Below are 14,885 nucleotides of genomic sequence, written 5' to 3'. Positions count from 1 at the left end.
TAGATGTGACTCCATGTGAAGCTGCATAATTGAGAAAAACCATCCATGTTGTGTAATATAAACATTTAGAATGTTAATTTTCTTCATGCTCTGATCCTCATAATATTGCTGAGTGGAGTGATTACATGCATGTGTAATATACAACAAATTAGTGGCTCAGTGGCAAAACAATGCTCAGAATGTCTTTCATCAATGTAATCATTATGTAAATAACTTAGGATTTAATCACTATGGTTTTCATGGTGGATATTGCACATCAGAAATACTATTCAGCAAAAGTATGTTTTTTATGGCTGGTAAAACTACCACATCTCATATGTGAATCATAAGGTACAATTTTACTTGTGCTGTGTGCACACAGTGTTGTGCTTGTAGTCTGATTTTAATATTACTGTTTTGATTTCTGGTCCAGCAAATGTGTGATTTGTGCTATGATTCATTTACTAAATGCAAATGTAACTAGTTAAAAACCATTGTAAAAACCCATTCTTTTTATACTTTTTATAAGGCACATGTTATCAGCACTTAAGATATGGCATACAGGTTGTAATGGACTTTGATTGATTCATTCATTTTGAGGAGGAGAAAATGACATTCATGGTGATAAGAGGTGTCAACAAGTTTCCAAATACACTGAAATAAGACATGTGCTAACTGGTATTAAGTATTGAATTTTATGAATGGTATGCAAAAGGATCAAAAGCTATCCCTCAAGAAATTGTTACAGAGATATTTAGCTATTGCAAGTGTGCATGATCAATATGAAAACTAAGTGACTGCAATGGAGGTATTTCCAATACATTACAAAGATTAAAAAATGATTTTATGGCCCCATTGTGATAAGTGCAAAAAATCCAAGAAAGTACATCAAATAGCCACAAATGACAACTGGACAGCGACACTGAATGCAATGGCAATACACACTCCCAGTTACAACAAGTTACAAGTCTTCATCATCAACCAAAAAGACATAAATAAATTCATATACCAGAAATATGAATTCTCCCAGTTTATAATGTTAATGAAAAGCAATCAGAAAGCATTTAAAAACCCAGTACTTCACTAGGGAATGATGAATATGACATTCACAAAAACATTGTGGTTTTTTTAAAACTGCCACTTAGCTTGAAACCTGAGAGCTTTTCACCAGAAATTATTAATGTTGGTACTTAAGAGTGAGATAGTCAGATAACTGTGCCACAAAGGAATGTTGGTGCTGTTGTGACAACTACATACAGTTTCTGGCACACATGCATTTTGCCATCCAGAGTGTAGTTTTGGTTTTTCCATTGCACAATATTTATCTTGGACTAAATGAATTTCACTATTGACAATACAATTACCCAGTAATGTTACTAACAGTTTATGATGTTAATTTCAAGAGAAGCCTTATATGACACATGACTACCCAGGTAACACAATTAAGTAAGAATTCAAGTGCACCTTAGACCATGTAAGAGTACAGATATAGATGTGTTGACTGGAACTTTGTCATGCTAAGCTATGGAGTTATTGAAATTCTGCCAATATTGACTGATTTTTGTTAAATGAAGGATGCCATAAACTAGGGAACTAATAAATACCTTACTGTACACCTGGCCATATGGAAGATATATTACTGTTGTTATTTTGCTAGGCTGTGTATGCTGTAGTCCATGTGATACAGGAAATGCCCAGTTTATGGAACAGTCATTTTGCATTCCCACAATTCATTAAAACAATTTGTATGTTATTTTAATTTCACACATTTTCACTACTGATGTTACAATATATCATTAAAATTTTCTGCGAGTCATCTCCCCAAAGAAATACCCTTTTTTTTTTTTCCTTTATGCCCCATCATAACCAAGTTTTCTCACACCTTAAGCTGTACCATGCTATGCAAAAATAATTTACTTTCTAGGAGACATAAGTACAAGCATATCAAGATACAAACATGAGACTATTTTGAATGGTCAATCATGAAGCTTTTCTACTAATTTTTTTATGAGGACACTCGAAGAAAGGCCTGTATTGTTCAGAGTATCACTCATTATCTGATAAGTTCACTAATGGGAGACTTATTATATAAACTCATGGTGAAACTGAATGCCACAGTTTACTCCAGTTAATCAGGCCACTGTAAAAAAGTGGAAGTCATGTGGGTCATTTCACAGTCTCAGATTGCAGTGACGCATGCACATACTTTCAAAAGGCCACACGTGTGGCAATGCTATGTCATCCGCAGATGGTGCCTCAGACTTGCGTGATATATCACTATCAAAGCCCACTGTGGGACCCAGTCTATTTAAGGCAGCTGTTCGGCCTTAGTTTTCTATGTGTACATAATTGGTTCCTGCTGAATGTTATTTAAATACTGTGTTCAAGTTGTTAATGCTTCCATGGAATAAAGTTGCATTCAGTCTGTTGGTCATGTTGTGCTTACACCCAATTAGAACACAGACAACTATTGATAGTTTGACTTAGGATGTACTTGGCCAACTTCCAACCTTTGTATGTAGAAAATGTGGAAAGCAAAAACTTACTTATGTTGCTGTAGTGGCCATCCTCTCCTCAGCAAATACTCTTTTCCAAGAGATATGTTTAATTTATAACAAGCTGATTATAATTCATTAACTTTACCTGTGCCTTTGTATCCCTCGATTATCCCATTAATATTGTCTGAAAACACATTTCCTGAGCTGTATTCATGTTCTGTAAAACTGAGAAAATGTTACTTCAAAGATGTAGGAACATTCACATACAGTCCCCTGTGCTATCTGTAGTTGCGAACTTTTAAACAACGATTCCTTCAAGGCAATAACTGCATGAAGCCCATGGTGGATATGAGGCCATCATTGTCCTAAATGATTTATGCAGTACATTTTTTCCAGACCACTGTACCTAACCTTGAGCAAGCAGTAGAGGAAACAAAAGAAAAATTCGGAGTAGGAATTAAAATCCATGGAGAAGAAATTAAAACCTTGAGGTTCGCCGATGACATTGTAATTCTGTCAGAGACAGAGGAAACAAAAGAAAAATTCGGAGTAGGAATTAAAATCCAAGGAGAAGAAATTAAAACCTTGAGGTTCGCCGATGACATTGTAATTCTGTCAGAGACAGCAAAGGACCTGGAAGAGCAGCTGAACGGAATGGACAGTGTCTTGAAAGGAGGATATAAGATGAACATCAACAAAAGCAAAATGTGGATAATGGAATGTAGTTGAATTAAATCAGGTGATGCTGCGGGAATTAGATTAGGAAATAAGATGCTTAAAGTAGTAAATGAGTTTTGCTATTTGGGGAGCAAAATAACTGATAATGGTTGAAGTAGAGAGGATATAAAATGTAGACTGGCAATGGCAAGGAAAGCGTTTCTGAAGAAGAGAAATTTGTTAACATTGAGTATAGATTTAAGTGTCAGGAAGTCTTTTCTGAAAGTATTTGTATGGAGTGTATCCATATATGGAAGTGAAACGTGGACAATAAATAGTTTAGACAAAAAGAGAATAGAAGCTTTCAAAATGTGGTGCTACAGAAGAATGCTGAAGATTAGATGGGTAGATCACATAACTAATGAGGAGGTATTGAATAGAATTGGGGAGAAGAGAAATTTGTAGCACAACTTGACTTGAAGAAGAGATCTGTTGGTAGGACATATTCTGAGGCATCAAGGGATCACCAATTTAGTATTGGAGGGCAGCACGGAGGGTACAAATTGAAGAGTGAGACCAAGAGATGACTACACTAAACAGATTCAGAAGGATGTAGGTTGCAGTAGGTACTGGGAGATGAAGAGGCTTGCACAGGATAGAGTAGCATTGAGAGCTGCATCAAACCAGTCTTTGGACTGAAGACCACAACAACAATGTCTATCACATCCTGAGGAATCTGCTGTGAAATTTTTTCCCTTTTTCATCTATGCTGCAGTCAAGTTCTCTTTAACTTTTCATTGTTCTGGAGTAATTAATTCAGTTTTAAGTTTAAATGAAGAAAAAGGTGATTACAGTTAAATGTCTAGTTCGTTACAATGTGCAGCTAGGTATCTCATTTACGTACTTTTTGACTGTAGACAGTGCATCTCATTATACTTCAAAACAACTCGTGAAACCATTGTACCAAGCTTCTTCTGACAATTGTGTACATTGTTAATTCCATAAAAACAGTGAAAACTGTCATCCTTTTAGCTGTCGTCAGTTATGTAAGCAAGGAAAAGTTATAGTATGTGAAACAAAATGAGGTGCAAAGGAAGATACTGAAGAGCTCTCCAGCTAAATATATCAGTAGCAATGTCTAATGAATATGAGTGAGAAATTCCATAATGAAATAACCTGTTTTTGGGTCTAAATCTTGTAAGATTGTTTAAAAGTGCCTCTACAAATTTAAGCAGCTGCTATTCTACCAACCATCCCTAGAGAGATTTTTAAGAGTTGAGGAACACTTCTAGTACACTTAAGAAAACATTGTCTTCACAGCAGAATGGAATTTTTGGACCATGCAATGTGCATCCAGATCTTAAAGCACTTATTTCTTGTTTTCTGGTTTGGTTGGCATGTAGGTACATAGGAAGATACTGAAGAGCTATGCAGCTAAGTTGCTAGTACTGATTTCTAACGAATGTGTTGAAGAACTCCACACATCAAAAACATTTCCTTCAGGAATGATTGACTGCAGTACTACTCATAAATTTTATTTTCCACTGTGCTTTATCTTGAAGCTAACGATTAACAACTATGGCAAACCTGACAGTATGATCTCAAGCTCTTGGCTACAATGCAAATATGAACATCTCTAAACATGCACAGAAGCAGACTGTGACTTTTATTTATAGAGTATTGTGTGGTTGAACTTTGTTTTAATTTAATGTAGGTGCATTATCTGATTGAAAGTATCCCGACTCTATTGGTGGACATTAATACAGGATGTGTCCACCCTTAGGCTGTATGATGGCTTCATATTTGCAGGGAACACTTTCATTGAGGTGTCTGGATGTCTCTGGAGGAATGGTGGCATATTCTTCCTCAAGAGCTGAAACCAGGAAGCTAGTGATATTGGACACTAAGGACTGGGGTGAGGTCAACATTCTAATTCATCCCAAAAGTATTCCACTGAGTTCAGGATGGAACTATGGGTAGGCCAGGCCATTTCAGAAATATTATCATCTACAAGCCATTATCTTACAGATGCCACATTATCAGATAATGCATTGTCATACTGATAGAAACAATCATTATCCGAAGCTGTATCGCTACAGTATGCAGTACACAAAGCCATAAAATACATTCATATCAATCCACATTTAGTGTTTTCTTAAATACAATAGGGGACCACATGTACGAGGAGCACCCCTATACTACCTCCTCCATACCTCATACTTCACTGTTGGCACTACATGTGATGGCAGGCAACGTTCCCTATGTTAAAGTAGGTGTGCCTCAGGGATCTGTATTGGGCCCCTTCCTGTTTCTGATAATGATCAATGACCTCCCCTCGTTTATTAGATCCACCACTGTATTGTATGCAGATGATATGACTTTTCTTCATAGCAGTAACAATCTTAATGATCTTAAAACCTGTGCTGAAAATACACTCACTCACGCAGCATATTGGTTCAGAGTAAATGGTTTCCTGCTAAATGAAAATAAAACTCAGCAGATAATCTTCACTCTAAGAGACAAGCCACTATCTGATGACCCTAGTTCTGTTAAATTCCTGGGAGTTTGTTTAGACGAAAAGTTATCCTGGGGCCAACATGTAAACTATATTAGTAGTAAGCTATCTACAGTAATTTATTTATTAAGACAACTCAGAAATTGTGTACCTGAAACATACATTAGATCATCTTATTTTGCATTTTTCCAAAGTATAATATCCTATGGCATTATCTTGTGGGATAACTGTAGTCATATACATGACGTCCTATTATTGCAGAAGAAAACCATTAGGATAATTACAAATTCTTCACATAAGGCTCACTGCAAACCCTTATTTACTAAACAAAAAATTATGAGAGTAATAAACCTCTATATATACAATGTCTTAATCTTTACGAAGAAGAACCTACAAGATGCGAAACGTAGAGAAAATGTACATTGTTACAACACAAGAAGCATCAAACACATCTACACGCCTTACCACAGATTATCAAAATCAATAAATAGCTATGAAGACACAGGGCACAAACTATTTAATAAGCTGCCACATGCTATACAGGATGTTCCTGAACATACATTCAAAGAAAGACTGCATGAATGGTTTATTGCCCACCCGTTCTATGATATCAATGAATTCTTCAACTGTAAAATGCAGTAATCCAACAGATGACCCACTGTACATTTATTGTAATATAAGCTAAAGTATTTCAGTAGTCAATACCTTATCACACTGTATTATAAATTGTAACTTCATTTGACGTTGTCAATTGCTGTAATGGCCTAAAGACAATAAAATTATTATTATTATCTTTACTTTCTCAGACGTTAAGTCTGGTTAAGAATGGAAAGTGACGCAGACCTTGATCAAGCGTCACTTCCTATTAACTGTACAGTATGTGTTATATTGCATTTAGGAACTTTCGGGTAATTGAACATGTATCAATAATTACGGATTTCTGTAGTTGTATATATATGTTTGGATGTAGCTGTATTGCATTGATGTACTGGTGGATATTGTGTGGTATGACTCCTGTAGTTGATAGTATAATTGGTATGATGTCAACTTTATCCTGATGCCACATGTCTTTGACTTCCTCAGCCAGTTGGATGTATTTTTCAATTTTTTCTCCTGTTTTCTTTTGTATATTTGTTGTATTGGGTACGGATATTTCGATTAGTTGTGTTAATTTCTTCTTTTTATTGGTGAGTATGATGTCAGGTTTGTTATGTGGCGTTGTTTTATCTGTTATAATGGTTCTGTTCCAGTAGAATTTGTATTCATCATTCTCCAGTACATTTTGTGGTGCATACTTGTATGTAGGAACTTGTTGTTTTAAAAGTTTTGTTGTAAGGCAAGCTGTTGATGTATTATTTTTGCGACATTGTCATGTCTTCTGGGGTATTCTGTATTTGCTAGTATTGTACATCCGCTTGTGATGTGATCTACTGTTTCTATTTGTTGTTTACAAAGTCTGCATTTATCTGTTGTGGTATTGGGATCTTTAATAATATGCTTGCTGTAATACCTGGTGTTTATTGTTTGATCCTGTATTGCAATCATGAATCCTTCTGTCTCACTGTATATATTGCCTTTTCTTAGCCATGTGTTGGATGCGTCTTGATCGATGTGTGGCTGTGTTAGATGATACGGGTGCTTGCCATGAAGTGTTCTCTTTTTCCAATTTACTTTCTTCGTATCTGTTGATGTTATGTGATCTAAAGGGTTGTAGAAGTGGTTATAAAATTGCAGTGGTGTAGCCGATGTATTTACATGAGTGATTGCCTTGTGTATTTTGCTAGTTTCTGCTCATTCTAGAAAGAATTTTCTTAAATTGTCTACCTGTCCATAATGTAGGTTTTTTGTGTCAATAAATCCCCTTCCTCCTTCCTTTCTGCTTAATGTGAATCTTTCTGTTGCTGAATGTATGTGATGTATTCTATATTTGTGGCATTGTGATCGTGTAAGTGTATTGAGTGCTTCTAGGTCTGTGTTACTCCATTTCACTACTCCAAATGAGTAGGTCAATATTGGTGTAGCATAAGTATTTATAGCTGTGGTCTTGTTTCTTGCTGTCAATTCTGTTTTCAGTATTTTTGTTAGTCTTTGTCTATATTTTTCTTTTAGTTCTTCTTTAACATTTGTATTATCTATTCCTATTTTTTGTCTGTATCCTAGATATTTATAGGCATCCGTTTTTTCCATCACTTCTATGCAGTCGCTGTGGTTATCCAATATGTAAGCTTCTTGTTTAGTGTGTTTTCCCTTGACTATGCTACTTTTCTTACATTTGTCTGTTCCAAAAGCCATACTTATATCATTGCTGAATACTTCTGTTATCTTTAGTAATTGGTTGAGTTGTTGATCTGTTGCTGCCAGTAGTTTTAGATAATCCATGTATAGCAAATGTGTGATTTTGTGTGGGTATGTTCCAGTAATATTGTATCCATAATTTGTATTATTTAACATGTTTGATAGTGGGTTCAGAGCAAGGCAGAACCAGAAAGGACTTAATGAGTCTCCTTGGTATATTCCACGCTTAATCTGTATTGGCTGTGATGTGATATTATTTGAAATTGTTTGGATATTAAGTGTGGTTTTCCAATTTTTCATTACTATGTTTAGGAACTGTATCAATTTAGGATCTACTTTGTATATTTCCAATATTTGTAGTAACCAATGAGTGGGGTACACTATCAAAAGCTTTTTGGTAATCAATGTATGCGTAGTGTAGCGACCTTTGTTTAGTTTTAGCTTGATATGTCACCTCTGCATCTATTATCAGTTGCTCTTTACACCCTCGTGCTTCTTTGCAACAGCATTTTTGTTCTTCATTTATAATTTTGTTCTGTGTTGTATGCATCATTAATTTCTGTTTAATGACTGAAGTTAATATTTTGTATATTGTTGGTAGGCATGTTATGGGGCGATATTTAGCTGGGTTCGCTGTGTCTGCTTGATCTTTAGGTTTCAGATAAGTTATTCGATGTGTAAGTGTATCAGGGAATGTGTATGGGTCTGCAATGTAACTGTTAAATAATTTAGTTAGATGTGAATGTGTTGAGGTGAACTTCTTTAACCAGAAATTTGCTATTTTATCATTTCCAGGGGCTTTCCAATTGTGAGTAGAATTAATTGCTTGGGTGACTTCATGTTGCAAAATTATCACTTCAGGCATTTGTGGTATCATCTTGTATGTGTCTGTTTCTGCTTGTATCCACCGTGCATGCCTGTTATGTTGTACCGGGTTTGACCATATGTTGCTCCAGAAGTGTTTCATGTCTGTTATGTTTGGTGGATTGTTTATTTTAATGTGTGTGTTATCTATTGTCTGGTAAAATTTCTTTTGGTTTGTGTTGAATGTTTGGTTTTGTTTCCTTCTATTTTCACTTTTTTTGTATCTTCTGAGTCGTTTGGCTAATGCTTGTAATTTCTGCTTCTTTTCGTCTAATTGCTCTGTCGCTTCTTGTTGTGAGATTTTACCTAACCTTTTTCGTTTTTTTTCCGAGATTTCATTTCTTATAAATTGTGTTAGCTGTCCGATGTCTTTTCTCAGTTTTTCTATTTTGATCTGTAGCCTGTGTTGCCATGCTGGTTTTGTGGGTTTCTTCTGTGTGTTGGTTGGTTCTGATCTCTGCCTAGTGTGTATATTTAGTGTAGTGAGTGCTCCTATATAAACCAGTAGTTGTAACTCTTCCATAGTTGTGTTTTCATTTATTTTGTTGTGTATGATTGTGTTGATAGTTTTTATTGTTGTTTCAACTTGTGGGTTATTTGGTGGTCTATGCAAGAATGGTCTAATGTCTGTATTTGTGTCTTTGTATTCTATATATGTTAGCTGAAATTTTTCTTCTATATCTAACATCTGTGTCACTTCGTGATCTATTTGTGCTTGTTCTGGTGGCTGTCTTAAGATTTCGTTTTCCTCTGATTGTTTAATTGGTGTGTGTTGTTCTTTGTTTGTTTGCTCTGGGATGTTTGAGTCCATTACTGTATTTTCTTCTTCTTCTGATTGCACATTATTTTGTTCCAGTATTTGTTGTACTTGTTGTTTGATGTTTTCTAATGCTGACGGGGTATCCTGTTATTTTTGATTATTACACGGATCTGATCAGCTAGTCGTTGTTCTGTTAAAAATTTTAATTCTGGGTATCTGGTAATAAATGTTGTGTATACTTGTGATCTGTATCCAGTTGTGTTGGTTCCTAGGTTTGTTGTTTGGTAATAACAGAACATGAGGTGTCGATTAACTTCATCTGACCATCTCATCCTCTGTCTTTGTTTTCCTTCTAGGGTGGTTGCAGGAAGGATATCCTGCAAAACACCTCTATTTGGATTTAAATCATTTTCCAGTTGGCTATCAGTGTCGTTACCATTGTGGGCGGGCATAGGGTTCAAGCGTCGTCCCCGACCATGACGGCGCTTGTCCGAGGCTTCTTTAGTTCTGTCCTGAACCAACTAATCACACTAAAAGGGGGGTTAGCCCTATTAGTGGTTTGTTCTTTTCGTCGCCTTTTACGACTGGCAGAACATACCGGAGGCCTATTCTTTTCCTAGGCCTCCACGGGAATTATTATTATTATTATTATTATTATTATCATTATTATTATCATTATCATAGTATGATGCTCTTTACATAACCTCAAGAATTGCTTAACATTATCTACAGAAATGTGTGGCTTATAATAGGCTGCTTCACCATTGTACGCCATTCTTTTTAACTCTCTATGCACAGTCATTATGCTACATGGGCTGGTGGTAGAACTTTGGGACTCACGAGAGTGATTCCTTCTACTGATTTTGTGTGATTTTTTACAATTACCTTCCACAATGCTTGACAGTCCCTGACCAGTACATGGCATCTACCAGGTCTTGGTTGAGCCGTGGTTGTTCCTTCGAATTTCTAATTCACAGTCATATCACCAAGAGTCAACTTGAGAAGTTTTAGAAGGGCTGAAATGTCCCTGATGGATTTTTTGCTCTGGTCACATCCAACAGCTAGTCCACGTTTAAAGTCACTGAGCTCTCCTGAGTGAACCATTCTGTTGTTACTGCTTCCCTACTGACAACACATTACACACTACCCTTCCCTACTGGCAACACATTACACACCACCTCCTCTTGTACTGGTGAGTCCACCTCCTATAACATCTAGAATTCAGTGCTTGTATATGTTCTCTATGGAAATGGCATATTTGATTCTACTTGCAACATCCTGAGTTACACGATTAGCTCCCTGGAACAGAATGCCAATGATGCGAAGACTGTTTGGAAAGAAACCTTACAGTTCATGTAACATGGAAAGCAGTGAGAGGATACAACAGTTGCTATACTGATCCATGCATAAGATCAGTGTGCCTACAAAATGCCTGAAAAACACATTAATTGTTGCATCAATTCAAACGAGACATTTTTGAACATATGCTCTATTGCCTACTTTTGGTTCCAAGTTTTGTCATGTCCACCTTTTCATGTGCATAAAAAAGTAGTTTTGCTCCTAATGTTTTGACTCCAATGAACAAATACAATATGCTATCATGGACTGATGACAATCTCAAGTTAATTATGCATAGGGAATTTGTCAACAAGAAGGTATATGATGAATGGTTAAATCTGAATGGTGATTAAGCAGAGGAGTAATAGAAAAGATGTAGTTTTAAAATTTTTCTAATAAATTAGCTTCAACTATTCCAGTATTTAATTCATAGCCTAACTGAAGTTACATTTATATTGGCACTTTATATAAGCACTTACAATTAGCTTTCAATGATATATAACACAATGTACCCTATTTCACAAATCTGTGAATAAAGTACTATGACTGACCTAAGCATTTCTTGCAGTGCCTGTGTCATTTAGGTTGTTTCCAAAGGTTTCAGTGTTCTGGAACCCCGTAGTTGCACACATTCATGAGCAATTCAGTATTTTGGATCCCCATAGCTACACACATTCCTGAGCAACTAACTTATAGACAGTTACCTCGTAATGTGCAGCACATCTTTCTACTCTTGATGGCATCCAAAATACGCTAAACAGGACTGATCTCAGTTGACCTGGTAGGATCATACACACACCCTCATGCACATGGACTGTTCCGCAAACCATTCTGACACAAAGTGTGATGGGAGAAACAGCTGGCCTGCAGGATGCTGTAGGCAGTTGCTCATGAGGAGACAGTTGGTTCCTCTATACTTCAATGATAAAAGACACTGACATCCATATTAAAGATACTATTTCATCCTGGGTGAACATTCACTACAACAGAATATTTCCTCCACATGCCTGAACATTGTCCTGTTGACAAGCAGGAGGCATCCCCTCAGCTGGTTTCATATGCTTCTGTTGGTGTATGCCGGCATATAGTGTGACTCCAGTCCAGGCACCTTTTCTTCAATCTTCGAGCATTCAGTGATGGTGTTCCTACATCTGTGATATTCTCTGTACCCAGTGATTTGTGGTGATCAGAGCTATACATGTGAGGCAGTGGCATCTGTATCCCATGGTGTGGTGGTAGTTCTGGACGGTATGATTGATTACTAGTTGTTGTACAGCACTGAAATGGTGAGTGATACACTGTAGTGTGATCCACATATTTACATTTGTAATCTAGGACAGTCTACAAGAACCCTTGTCATCAATATGTTGCCCATGACTGTTGAGTATGGTACTGCCAAATCGAAGTACTCATGGTACATCTTTGAAATAGTGGTAAGTGGAAAGCCCAGTGCCTACATGACCTTGGAGACAGACTGTGCTGTGCACAGGTTACCTGTTATTTGGCCATGATGAACTGTGCTGATCTTGCACATCTTGGTCATTTGTCACTGCAGCATCATCATTTTTCCTATCCTTCTCATTTACTCACTTTTTAACTTGTTTGCCTATATTGTTTCTCCTTGACATTATTTAAATTATTACTTATGATTTAGTTGATTTTTGAAACATTCTTCTTGGACAAGAATTTTTTTTATTTTTTTATTTTTTATTTTTTTATTTTTATTTTAAAGCTACCATTAAATTCTGTGAAACTTCCTGGCAGATTAAAACTGTGTGCCAGACCGAGACTCAAACTCGGGACCTTTGCCTTTCGCGGGCAAGTGCTCTACCAACTGGGCTACCCAAGCATGACTCACGCCCCGTCCTCACAGCTTCACTTCTGCCAGTACCTTGTCTCCTAACTTCCAAACTTAACAGAAGCTCTCCTGCGAACCTTGCAGAACTAGCACTCCTGAAAGAAAGGATATTGCGGAGACATGGCTTAGCCACAGCCTGGGGGGTGTTTCCAGAATGAGATTTTCACTCTGCAGTGGAGTGTGCACTGATATGAAACTTCCTGGCAGATTAAAACTGTGTGCCGGACTCGGTCTGGCACACAGTTTTAATCTGCCAGGAAGTTTCATATCAGCGCACACTCCACTGCAGAGTGAAAATCTCATTCAGTTAAATTCTGTGTTTAGTCCTTTACTGTGGTTCCATATAGTTTACCTCAAAAAGTTTTAACCTTATATTTTTATTCTTGAATATCACAATATTCACTTGTATATCTTTCAGTTACCACATTTCCTTCTTACCTTCTCAGTTTTCCTTGATCTCTTAATTTTTATTGCGTTCTTACTTTTTTCCTCTATCTAGTTTGTCTGAGATTAAGACTACTGTTAGTATTGGGTTGATTTTACTACCTTAAAATTATCATTTATACCAAGGTGTTATAATGCACATCATATCTCTGCCTCTATCCACTTCCTCACACTAATTTATTGTTTTATTGATATTTAACAGTCTTTAAAAATTAATACTTAAGGATTCAGCATACTTCAAATAGCCTCCTTTCTTTTTTATATCAATTCCTACCTCTCTGGCACAATGTAAACTTCCTTGACTGTGATTCTATGTAATGTGCCCCTTCCTTACACAATCCACAGGTTCTTGCATCTTCTTTTTCTCACAAACCTATGAAGAAACTCGATACTCATTTGAAGATTCATTGTTTATGAGGCTGAATCAAATATAAACAGGATTTTTTCCCAAGCATCAACAGTTGGTAGGACTGGTCCCACACTTCTAGCATTGTTGGATGAAGCTGTTAGAACTGGGAAGAGCTGGTCATTACATACTTCCAACAGCTTAATTTATAATGCTCATGATATCAAAGCAACAATTTCCATTTGTTTGGATAATTTAAAGAAGCTGTAGGAGGGCACCATTTGAAGATGACGAAGGTGTGGAGGAATTTGTGGGCAATTGACTCTTGATGCAACCAGCTTCATTTTACAAAGCTGCAATGAAAAACTTTCCTTCTTACTGGGAAAAATGTATTTCTAAAGCAGGAAACTATGTGGAACAATATATTATAATTGCCTTTTGTTTTTCAATAAATGATTTTTTAAAAATAAAACCCCATTTATGTTTGATTCACACTCGTAATATTAAGTTTCAGTAGCACATTTATCAACTTTCATCTCTTTGTAAGGAAAACAACTTTCATATACTGTTATACAGAGTTCTTCAGTATTTCTAATTTATGCATTAATTACATTAGCTGCAGCACTTTCATAATTATAGCTGCACTAGATGTAACAATACAACTGAAGCTATCTGTTCATTTTTGCCATTCTAAAATAATAAGGTACATCTAGATTTAGCATTCAATTAAGTATTTTCAGATAGCCTATGACTGACACATAAGGTGACCACTGGGTCATATCAAGTGCTACTTTACTGTTTTGCAATAATATTTTTAATCATACTGTTTCCAAGGTGTGATTTTATGTTAAATTTCAGGCCTTTGTTTAGTACGCTTATTTCTGAGGGAGTGAATCCAATGTTGGTCAGATTTTCAACCTTCTGGAAGAATTTGAAGTTACTCTGCATGTGATACTTATTTTTCTTGTATGAGCCTATGTATCTTATTTTTATGTCTTAGTCAAACGTTTGAACCCATGTAGCTTATAAATTTACCAGTTGCTGAGAAAATGTGACTTTTTTTTTGTAAGGGTGATAGGACACTAGCAACATCTAAATGAGCTACATACACTTTAACATTTAAATTAGTCTTACATTTATATTTATCGTGGATTTCACTGGTCACCCAATTGTGTTCCTACTGTTTTCTTATGCATTGTGCCACACTAGATTTGTTTCTACATTACAGACTATGAGATTGCAGTGTTAAAGCAGTATAAAATATTGTAGTCTGTATGACACAAGCTTGGCTGTAGTTACTGTACCATAAGTAAATTGGTTAAATTTTCTGT

General features: G+C 36.2%; 1 protein-coding gene across 1 annotated transcript in view; it reads right to left on the bottom strand.

Moving 5' to 3' along the window:
* Positions 1-14,885, bottom strand: part of LOC126249143 (Down syndrome cell adhesion molecule-like protein Dscam2) — a 242,097-nt gene that overhangs the window by 59,436 nt on the left and 167,776 nt on the right. The window lies entirely within an intron of this gene.

This window comes from Schistocerca nitens, chromosome 3 (assembly GCF_023898315.1).
Source record: "Schistocerca nitens isolate TAMUIC-IGC-003100 chromosome 3, iqSchNite1.1, whole genome shotgun sequence".
Taxonomy (NCBI): domain Eukaryota; kingdom Metazoa; phylum Arthropoda; class Insecta; order Orthoptera; family Acrididae; genus Schistocerca; species Schistocerca nitens.
The sequence above is the reverse complement of the archived record's forward strand: the minus strand, read 5'-3'. Positions and strand labels throughout refer to the sequence as shown.